Source organism: Aristolochia californica, unplaced genomic scaffold, assembly GCF_029961685.1.
Source record: "Aristolochia californica isolate CCGP_79_NKW_82.1479 unplaced genomic scaffold, dmAriCali1.0.hap1 SCAF_14, whole genome shotgun sequence".
Lineage (NCBI taxonomy): Eukaryota > Viridiplantae > Streptophyta > Magnoliopsida > Piperales > Aristolochiaceae > Aristolochia > Aristolochia californica.
In genome coordinates, this window is record NW_027181815.1 from 26,620,813 (window position 1) to 26,632,173 (window position 11,361).

An 11,361-nucleotide genomic window follows, 5' to 3' on the forward strand; every position below is an offset into this window, starting at 1 on the left:
CTACCTCAAAGACGAAGATCACTTGTCCGTCGTCTCTTTCTTTTCGAATCAACAGCCCAATAGTTACCTTAAAATCGCTCTAAACTTACCCAGAAGAGGAATTAGGAGAAAATTTTGTCTTTGTAAGCTTCTATAGTGCCAAATCAGCTCATCTCCGATATTTACGATGAAGACGTAACACCGTGAGAACTGTAACGATATTAAACGAGTTTACTTATATATTGTCATGATTCCGATGTGGTGATACCTATTGTAACGGCTTTACTCTTATTTTTAATATAAATACGTTTTTTGTGACCATTAGTGTCTCATGTTGTCTCATGTTTAGATTTTACGATGTAGTTGTGACGTGTTAATGCATTCTTATTCGTGCACGCACCTCAATTTACTCACCATTCTAGACTAACTTTTTAAGTATTGATTGTGCATTCTACCACCATGGCAAAAAAATGTTAGAAATTCTGCATATGACTTAGGCAAACAGTGTCTTGAAAATTATCACTATACCAGTCACAAGTGTATCTAATTACCTTGCATGGGCACAATCTGTTAAATAAAATTATTTTAATATTTTATGATCTTAATGATTATTTGTCTTAATTTCCCCTTGATTTGGAAGATGTCAGCTACACAAAGTGGTTGAAAGATGACATTTTTGTATAAGCTAAAATTATTTGAGAGTAAAATTGTTAAACATCTAGCCAATACTACCCAAAAGACCGGCTTGTTAGGAGCGGAAGGCATAGGTACTTAACCCAGGACCATAACATCACACTCCACCTTCGCGAGCCGACGACCACAGCGACGCAACGACACTGGCCTAATCGCGATAATACCTAGACGCGACCTACCAGTAATTTTAATCCAGCCTCTGTGACCTACCAGTAATTTTAATCCAGCCTTTGCGCACCCCAGGACTCGAACTCACGACGTGGAAGCCCGCTCTGATACCAAATGTTAAGCACCTAGCCAATACTAGCCAAAAGACCGGCCTGTTAGGAGCGGAAGACATAGGTACTTAACCCAGGACCATAACAAAAAAATTATTTGGGACGGTAGTGACAGGCCATGACATATGCCAGAATGAATTGTAATACATAATCTCGATCATTTACATCGGATTGATCGAGCATATATATCCAAGCATTGAAAGATTATAAGGCATGATCGATCATACTTGTGTATTGATCGATAAATAGAACTATGCCAAAATGAGACATAAAGCATGATTGATCATACCCATAGTATTGACCGATCTTACTTTGTTGTACACAGTTGGAGCTTCAATGCTTGATCGAACAATTGGGGTTGATTGATCATCAACTTAAGTTTTCTAAAGGCTTGACAGTGCACTGATCAATCAATCGATCAATCAATAAGCTCAAGGACTCATAAAAATATAGTCGTTACACATGATTGAACAATCATACTTTTTCATTGATTAACCACAGAGTTGTCATTTTTTTTTTTTAAAAACGACTATATAACAACTAGTTTCACTTGGGAAAGTTATAAATACCCCACCAAACATGTCTTGGAGCATTCCTTGTGAATTTATTTATAGACCTACTACATTCAAAACAATTCCAACTTGAAATTCATTTCAAACACTTTTGAGAGAAGAGTTAGAAACTTTCAAAACTCCACCTCCCTCATAGTATTCTTCTTGCATCATCATAGTTCAAGCTCTTGAATCATTCTTCTAGAGAGATTTTTAAAGTCGTGTATTTGAGCATACATGTGGCTTTTTAGAGAGTCGAAATCATTTTTAGGTAAATTTCAGCTAACGGAGTGAATTAGTGGAATTTCCCAAGCAAGGGTTCTTGGACAGTGAATACCGATAGTAGAAGATTGATAGCAAAGCATCGTTATGTTCAACTTGTTATGTATGCATGCTTTTACATCATATTTGCTTTAATTTTAATTTGAAAAACTAAATTTTAATTTGAAATATCTCAATTCACCCCCATCTTGAGAAGCCATTTGGGTCAACAAAGGTGGTCGTGGTGGTTGTGGTCGAGGCCGTGATATGTTGGAAACTAGATGGAAAACCAACAACTATCAATTAATCCACTATTGTTCCTAAATCCAAAGACATGGGATCCAACCATGGAACCCTAGCGTCTAAAAGAGTTCCTCAACCAAGCCTCCCTTTTATTGATATATGTGATGCCAAGTATTGTATTCTAACCAAAGAAGCTTTCAAAGGTACTAGATCGCCCTTCAGCACAGACATTTGCAATGCTTTCTCATGGAAAAGGTAATAAAAGTTTGTCGAGGTCAAGGTTGTTGACCTAGAGATGACTCTCATCCATATTTTGGTGACAACAAAACTTATTAGTGCTAACAATTGTAAATTCAGCATTTTAGATGTTTTTCCTTCAAGAAACACAAAAATCACCGTCTTTGAAAAAAAGCCTGCAAATGCATCTCAAGACCACAAGCTCGATTATTGTGTCAAATCATCTTGAAGAAGAATCCACAAGTGAAGAAATGAGGACTTGAAGATTAGAGTTCAACCTGTATAGAAAAGTTTCAAGAACTCTAATCATTTATGAGGACAACGCCAAAACTTCAAATTTGTGGCACAAATGAATTTTTGGAGCTTTAGGACATATTTCCAACAAAACATGGTTTTCTTATGTCAATGTTTCAAACTTGTTAGAAACCCTTAGGATAATTTTTATCATGCTTAGGTTATGGCGTGATCGATCATTATCGAGTAATGATTGATCATCCAGAGTGAAAACTGGTAAAAATATAAAGCATGATCCATCAACCAAGTGGGTTTATCAATTAGATAAAATTAGTCCAGAATGAACTATAAAGCATGATCAACCATTCTCACTAGACTGATCGATCATACATGTCTAGGCATTGAAAACATATAAGGCATGATTGGTCATACCTATGTACTAATAGATCAAATAGAACTATGACAATAAGGAACATAAAGCATGATCAATCATACCCATACCCACTGTATTGGTTGACCATACTTAGCTTTTCATAGCCAAAGCTTCACTACATGATCAATCAATCAATTTAAGTTTTCCAAAGGTTTGACAAAAGATTGATCAATATGCCTAAGGATTCAAAAAAATATAGACGTTATGCATGATTGATTGATGTAGAATTTAGTTACATCGGCTTTAATACCTCGCAAGCATACGAATCGTTCATGTAATCTAGCGGGAAGCGAGGGTCATATCCACAGGGAGGATTGCATTTTGTGTATTCTTCAGTCAACTAGCCTAACCAAATATGATGAATTAATATTAACTAAACACTAATTATTTTCTAAATTATCAAGCAATCATCTGGTTAACTACTTACACAACAGGAAACGTCAACTCTGGATTTTACGGTGATTCGTGCCTCTCTCGAGCGCCACGTAACCACGGATCCGATTTCTCAATCCTTGCGTCTAGCCCCTCTCGGGCGCATAGAGTGAAAGACAGAAATCGGATTAAAATACCAAAATCCAACCTCAATTATAATCATATCCTAATTAGCTAATTTAATCAAATATCTGGAAAACAAATATTCAATAAACATTAATTATCAAATCAGATTCAATAAACATTCAAAACCTAAGTTCAAACTATATAAAAAATAAAATTCAAAAATTAAGAATTACTCCCCTTCTTCTTCCTCTCGCTCGGGCAACAACTCGTTCTCATGGGTGCTGCAATTTCCTGAGATTAATGGCTTCGGGTAGCAAGAGTGAGTGGCCGGAGGTAGAGACGACGCCGGCGACGAAGGTTGAAAGCCGACGGACGGAGGTAACGTCCGGCGAAGAACAAAACAGAGATGAAGTTCTGTAACCGGCTCTCTCGAGTCTCGGTCGGAGTCGGAGTCGCTTCGAAAATGGTCGGAAATACGTAACCGACGCCGGAGGATGGTCGGAAAGCAGAAGTGGCACCGGAGAAGCCCTCTCGGATCACTTCTCGGTCTGGCGAGCGACGACTATCGAACTCACCTCGACGGAGACTCTCTCGAGCTCTCCTCGGGTTTGTTCTCGGTTGCTGGACGGCGGTGGACGACGGTGGCACAGCGAAAGACAGTGACCCAGCGAGCGACGGTGGCAAACTCCTCTCGGGTCTCCCCTGTTTTCGGTGCTCTGTTCTGGCGAGCATAAACTGTCGAACTCACCTCGACGGAGACTCTCTCGAGCTCTCCTCGGGTTTGTTCTCGGTTGTTGGACGGCGGTGGACGACGGTGGACGATGGTGGTGCAGCGACCGACGGCGACGCGACGACCGACGGAGGGAAACTCCTCTTGGGTCTTCCCCTGTTTCGGTCGACGGTCGTGCTCTATTTTGGTCGATGCTCTGTTTTCTCTTCACGCTCGTTCCTCCTCCCCCCGTTCGACGCTCCCCCATTTCCTTTAATACCATCTTATTTATTTTAAAGCGATTTGACCTAAAAATTACCTCCATTTCACTAAGGGCATTTTGGTAAATATCTCCTTCTCCACCAAAATTCTCCTGAAATTCCATAATTAAATCTATAAAAAGCATTTCAGGAAGAAATAAACCTTAAAAACAATGAAATATAATTCATGAGAGAAAAATATGCAATATCGACAGTGATTAATGCCAAATTCAATAAATGCTCATTTCATTTGAAAACCGATAAATAACCACCTATAACACAATTATAAAGGTTATTCTATTATAATTAACCTAGTTCTCATGTCAAAATATGGCATCTATCACACCCCCAAACCTAAATCTTTGCTAGTCCCTAGCAAAACAACAATCGAACCAAAATTAAGCCTAGGAAAACAAAATGCCACTTTCGTAGGGAGCACGATTGCATTTAGCGCATGCAACAAGCCGTTAAACCCCTACTCTGCAGTAGTGGACGAGTTATGTCTCATGAGGGTTTGCATGGAATTTACCCACAAAATTCATCTAAATCAATAATATAAAAAGAAAAACTGAAGAAAATTTACTCCTCATTAGCATATGACTAACACTTAGTATCGTAAAATATCTGAAAATCATATGAGATCTTGCGAAATTTGAAAACCTGTGTAAAATATAGCCTATTATCAATCCAAATACACTCATTGTTACTCCACCTGAACCAATGTGACCCATAAGCTATTACTTCAACAGAACGAAGAGGCAACAAATAACAATAAAATCCTGGTCACATCACAATTAAGAGAAAATAGTAGAGTAAGCCTGTTGTCTGACAATCTCACAAAAGAAATATACCAATTTCAATCTTGACTTGTAACTTCTTTCAAATTATAATTCATCATCAAAGTTAAGGAAACTCATTGCTTCCAGATTTAAAACCATTTTACATTATTACCAGCGCACTTTTGTTATTACCAGCATAATTTTTGTTTCACTGAATACTTTTGGTATTACCACCATTTTGTATTCTTCTTCACTGCACATGTACTTATTTTTAAGTAACCGACTATTCCGGTGCATGTCCCTGGGTTTGCCCAGGCTGTTTCTGAAGTTATTTGTCTTTTGCAAGCAAGAGCATTTCCATTTGCATTCATACATTACAACAAGGAATTTCACTGAGGTATAAAAAGGAATGAGTTCAAACAGGCATACAAGACTATTCAGACTAAGATCAACACTAGATTTACATGTTCTCTTTTGCAACTAAGTTCCAAGTCTAATGCAATAGTAAATTATCCCACTGAATTCTCATGGATTACAACAAATGATATCAGATTTCTAATAGGCATATTCTATACAGTTTTACGAAAAATTTTGAAACACATTTGATCAAATTATTTTAACTCTACTAATGTTAACCACATACTAAGAGGAGTAATTTGAAAACCACGAACAGAAATCAAAAGAAAATTATTGCTAAGACATAAAAGAGTCGTCGTCCCCCCCCCCCCCCCCCCCCCCCCCCCCCCCCTGACATTGTCCTCAATGGGGAAAAGTTAAAACACTATAAAGACTACAAAAAAAATAACAGCTTAGCTAGTTATACTCCAGTAGGGTGAGGGTTAAGCTCCCTCAGGGCTCCTAAATCCATAGGTGGGACCATAGGTGTTTGGTCATCAACAATAATACTGAAAAGTCAATAAAGACCCCCAGGAATATTACATAGTCTCCCTCGAAGAAGGTTTACTCGTATCAGCCGTACCCGTAGGTAATCATCCGTAGATGAAACTGCTATCCCACATCACACTTTGAAGAAATCTCCGTGTGATTAGCCACTGAAGGCAACAAGAATCACGCGCTGAACACAAGTCCTTAAGTTACTCACCATAAGGTTTTCATTCAATACTTCAAGATCGAACTGGTCAATCCCAGAACGGTTGTTTGAGTACAGACCTCTCAAACTAGGGACCAAAAGTCTGGTTATCGACTACCGGAACCATTTATGCTCTCAGCCGGCAAGAGAGTATGAATAAACCAAAAAAAAAAAAAAAATTGTAATGTACAAAGGGATAAAAACGTGGTGATTGCCCACAATGTGCTAAGTTTATAGTCGTAAGCAAGACTCTGACGCATTCAAGATGAAATGACAGGTTCCTCCAAGAAAATTACCATCACCTCCTCCGGTGTGGGGACATTCTCAAGATAGTGTTTGAGGCTCTGACCGTTAACTTTGAAGATCGACCCGTCTCTGTGATTGCGGATCTCAATAGCGCCATGAGGAAACACCTGTGTAACTTCAAATGGATCGGACCACCTGGATCTTAGCTTCCCTGGAAACAAATGCAATCATGAGTTATAAAGTAAAACATTCTGCCCAACAGTAAAAGACTTGCGAAAAATAGATTTATCATGTAAAAGCTTTGTTCGCTCCTTATACAGTTTGGCATTCTCGTAAGCATCATGACGTATCTCCTCCAACTCATTCAATTGCAACTTTCTCTCCTCACCCGCTTGAGTTAAATCAAAATTTAAAGCCTTAATGGTCCAATAAGCTCTATGCTCAAGCTCAACAGGTAGATGACATGCTTTGCTGAACACTAGGCGAAATGGAGACATCTCAATCGGAGTCTTATAAGCGGTTCAATAGGCCCATAAGGCATCGTCCAATCGAGTGGACCAATCTTTCCTATCAAAGCGAATCGACTTCTCCAAAATCCGTTTGATCTCCCTATTAGAGATTTCCACTTGACCACAAGTTTGAGGGTGGTACGGAGTGGACACCCGATGAGTGATGGAATATTTCTTCAATAAGGTCTCAAATGCTCTATTACAAAAATGAGATCCCCCATCATTGATGATCGCTCTCGGGGTACTAAACCGATTAAAGATATTTTCTTTTAAAAACTTTACCACCACTTTGTGATCGTTTGTCTTACATGATATAGCTTCAATCCATTTAGAGACATATTCAACAGCAACAAGAATGTATTGATAGCCGAACGAGACAGGAAAAGGACCCATGAAGTCAATACCCCACACATCAAACAATTCAACAATAAGAATGGGTTAAAAGGCATCATGTTCTTCCTAGACAAACAACCAGTTCGTTGGCATTTATCACACACCTGACAAAACTCATGGGCATCTCTAAATAATGAAGGCCAATAGAAACCACATTGCAAGACTTTAGCCGTTGTTTTTCTAGCACCAAAATGTCCACCACATGCGTGGGACTGACAAAATTCAAGAATGTTGGCAAAGTCTTGCTCATGTACACAACGCCTAATGACTTGGTCAAAACACACCTTGAACAAATAAGGGTCATCCCAAAAAAATGTTTGACTTGGGAAAATAATTTCAACCTATCTTGTTTACACCAATAATCAAGAATCTTATGAGTTACAAGATAGTTGACTATGTCAGCAAACCAAGGCAACTGGGATACTTGGAGAAGTTGTTCATCAGGGAAGGAATCATTTAAAGGAAGGAATCCTTCCTGGGGTACTACACAAATCCTAGATAGATGATCAGCAACAACATTCTCACAACTCTTCTTATCTCGAATCTCAAGGTCAAATTCTTGCAATTGCAAGATCCATCTAATCAAGCGAGGTTTAGTGTCCTTGATGGATAATAAGTACTTCAAAGCAGAATGATCAGTGAACACTATAACCTTTGACCCTAACAGATATGATCTGAATTTGTTCAAGGCAAACACAACAGCTAACAACTCCTTCTCAGTGGTAGTGTAATTCAATTGAGCATCATGAAGAGTGCGGCTAGCATATTGAATGACACAAGGCATTTTATCCGTCTTTTGCCCCAAAACAGCCCCCAATGCATAGTCAGAGGCATCACACATCAACTCAAAAGGCAAAGACCAAATAGGGGGTTGGACAATGGGTGCAATGGACAAACATTTCTTTAGTGTCTCAAAAGCATGAATACAGGCATCATCAAAGGCAAAAGCAACATCTTGAGCAAGTAAATTCGTCAAAGGACGAGAAATTTTGCTAAAATCTTTAATGAAACGCCTATAGAACCCAGCATGGCCAAGGAAAGAACGCACCCCCTTCACAGAAGTAGGTGGTGGCAGATTGGCAATTAGGTTAACCTTGGCTTTGTCCACTTCTACACCCCGCTCAGACACTACATGTCCTAAAACAATTCCTTCTTTCACCATGAAGTGGCATTTCTCCCAATTCAAGACTAAATTGGACTTAATGCAACGGGACAATACGAGTGAAATATTGTGCAGACATGTATCAAAACTAGAGCCAAACACAGAAAAGTCATCCATAAAGACCTCTAAAAATTCACCAATCATGTCAGAAAAAATACTCATCATGCACCGTTGGAAAGTGGCAGGCGCATTGCATAAACCAAAAGGAATGCGTCTGTAAGCATAGGTGCCAAACGAACACGTGAATGTGGTCTTTTCCTGGTCTTCTGGAGCAATGGGAATTTGATTGTAGCCGGAGTATCCATCTAAGAAGCAATAAAAATTGTGGCCGGCCAATCGCTCTAGTACCTGATCAATGAAAGGTAGTGGGAAGTGATCCTTCCTAGTGGCGGAATTAAGTTTTCTATAGTCAATGCAGACACGCCACTTGGTGGTAGTTCTTCTGGGAATCAATTCACCACTCTCATTTTTCATTATCGTTATCCCCCCTTTCTTAGGGACAACTTGAATTGGACTCACCCAGGTGCTATCGGAAATAGGGTAAATGATTCATGTCACAAGCAACCTGATAACTTCTTCTCTCACAACCTTCAGCATATGGGGATTTAACCTACGTTGCATCTCACGTAAGGCTTTAGTCCCCTCCTCCAAATGAATACGATGCATGCATATGGAGGGGCTAATCCCTTTTTAAGGCATCAAGAGTCCACCCCAATGCATCTCTCTGTGCTTGTAAAACTTCAGTCAATTGTTCCTCCTGTTCAGTACTCAAATCAGAGGAAATAATGACTGGTAATGAGTTCATGGGCCCCAACAACGCATACTTCAACGTGGGAGGAAGTGGCTTAAGATCTAGCTTGGACGTTTCAAGAGGTTTGTCCAAGTCAAGAGGAAGATCCTGCGGATGATCAGTTGCGATAACCTCATAAGCTTCCTCCAACAGAGGTACAGAATTGAGTAAAGAATCAACCTCTCGAAAATATGTTTCCTCATCAAAATAGTCCATGTCGAAAGATGTTATGCAAGACTCAAAAGATTCAAGAGTGGATTCGTCATCAAGCATAACAATTTCTATCTTAAATGCAGGACTCAGATCATCAGACTCAAGTGGGTGATGCCCGGCATTAAATACATTCAATGAGACCTTAAAATTTCCAAAAGACAACTCCAACTCACCACTTTTACAATGAATGATAGCATTAGATGTGGCTAAGAAGGGACGTCCTAGGATGACAGGAATTTGGTTGGTCACATTGACTACTGGTTCTGTATCAAGAACAATGAAATCAACCGGGAACAAAAATTTGTCCACTTTCATCAAAACATCTTCAACTATTCCTCGTGGTATCTTGACAGAACGGTCAGCTAGTTGAAGTGTGAAGAGAGTAGGCTTCAATTCCCCCAAACCTAATTGTTGGTACACAAAGAAAGGAAGCAAATTCACACTTGCCCCTAAGTCAAGAAGAGCTCTCTTGATGTATGTTCACCAATGACACATGAAATTGTGGGACATCCAGGATCTTTAACTTTAGGAGAAGTGTTGTGCTTCAGAATTGAGCTTACATTCTCAGTAAGAAAAACTTTTTTGTTAACATGTTGTTTTCTTTTCTGTGTACTAAGGTCTTTCAAAAATCGGGCATAGGCAAGGACCTAATAGCATCAAGAAGTGGAATGTTGATGTGAACCTTACTAAACAGTTCCAACGTTTCATGCATGCTATCTCCTTTCCAGGGTGGGCTCGATAACCTCTGCGGATAAGGAGCTAGTGGGACTTGGTTAGGGATCTGCTTGGTTGTTGGTGGAGAACTTGGAGGTTCTTCACCCAATGATGTGTCCCCATTGTCATCCTTTGACTCCTTAGACTTAGTGGTCCCTACCCCATTGTTCAACTCACGACCACTCCTAAGGGTGGTTATGGCTTTGGCTTGCTCATGGCGGGGTTTGGAACTCAACCCACTCTCATGTGTGCTTTTGGGGTTAGGAATGGTTTGACTCGGGAATCTATTTTGTGTTTGTTCACTCATTTGGTTGGCCAACTGACTCACTTGCATTTCAAGTTTAGCAATGGAGGACTGTGTATTCTGCATGAATAATTGAAGTGTATCCTCAAGTGAAGGTTTTTTTGGAATCAATGGCAGTTGAGTGAAGTGTGGGCGCGGAGCTTGGGGTTGAGTAAACCCTGGAGGACCCCCAACCTGTGGGCCCTTGGACCATGAGAAATTTGGGTACCTAGCCCAACCCGGATTATATGTTTCTGAAAAAGGATCGTTCCGATTTGGTCAAAATTCTGGACTGGATTCAAGTCCTCAATGAGCTCTGGGTAGGATGAACTAGATGGACACATTTGTGTGGGATGAGATGAACCAGAGCATATGGCACAGACAGTAGATGAGTTAGGAGCAGGTGAACCCTTGGACACCATAAGGGCATCAATTTTTCTAGTCAACCCCTCAATCTTGGCCATGAGCATAGGTGTTTCACTAACCTCGTAGAGACCCCCTCTTTTGGCTTCGTGGGATCTCCTATCAACATTAAATGATGAACCCCATTGCTGAGATTGATCACTCAACGTTTCAAAGAAGTCCCACGCCTCACTAGCACTCTTACCCATCAAACTCCCACCACTCGTTGCATCTACCATGGATCTAACCTAGGGTGTAAGACCTTGATAAAAGTATTGCACTAAATGCCATTTCTCAAACCCATGATGCGGACACCTACGGATCAAATCCTTCCATTTCTCCCAAGCCTCATAAAAGTGTTCACCCTCCTGCTGCATAAAGTTGGAGATTTCTCTCCTGAGGGT

At 40.0% G+C, this 11,361-nt stretch overlaps 1 non-coding gene across 1 annotated transcript; it reads left to right on the forward strand.

The window, feature by feature from the left end:
- The first annotated feature begins 11,254 nt into the window (after positions 1-11,254).
- Positions 11,255-11,361, forward strand: LOC137950960 (small nucleolar RNA R71). The gene has a single exon (XR_011112046.1). It is a non-coding gene; the product is annotated as a small nucleolar RNA R71 (small nucleolar RNA).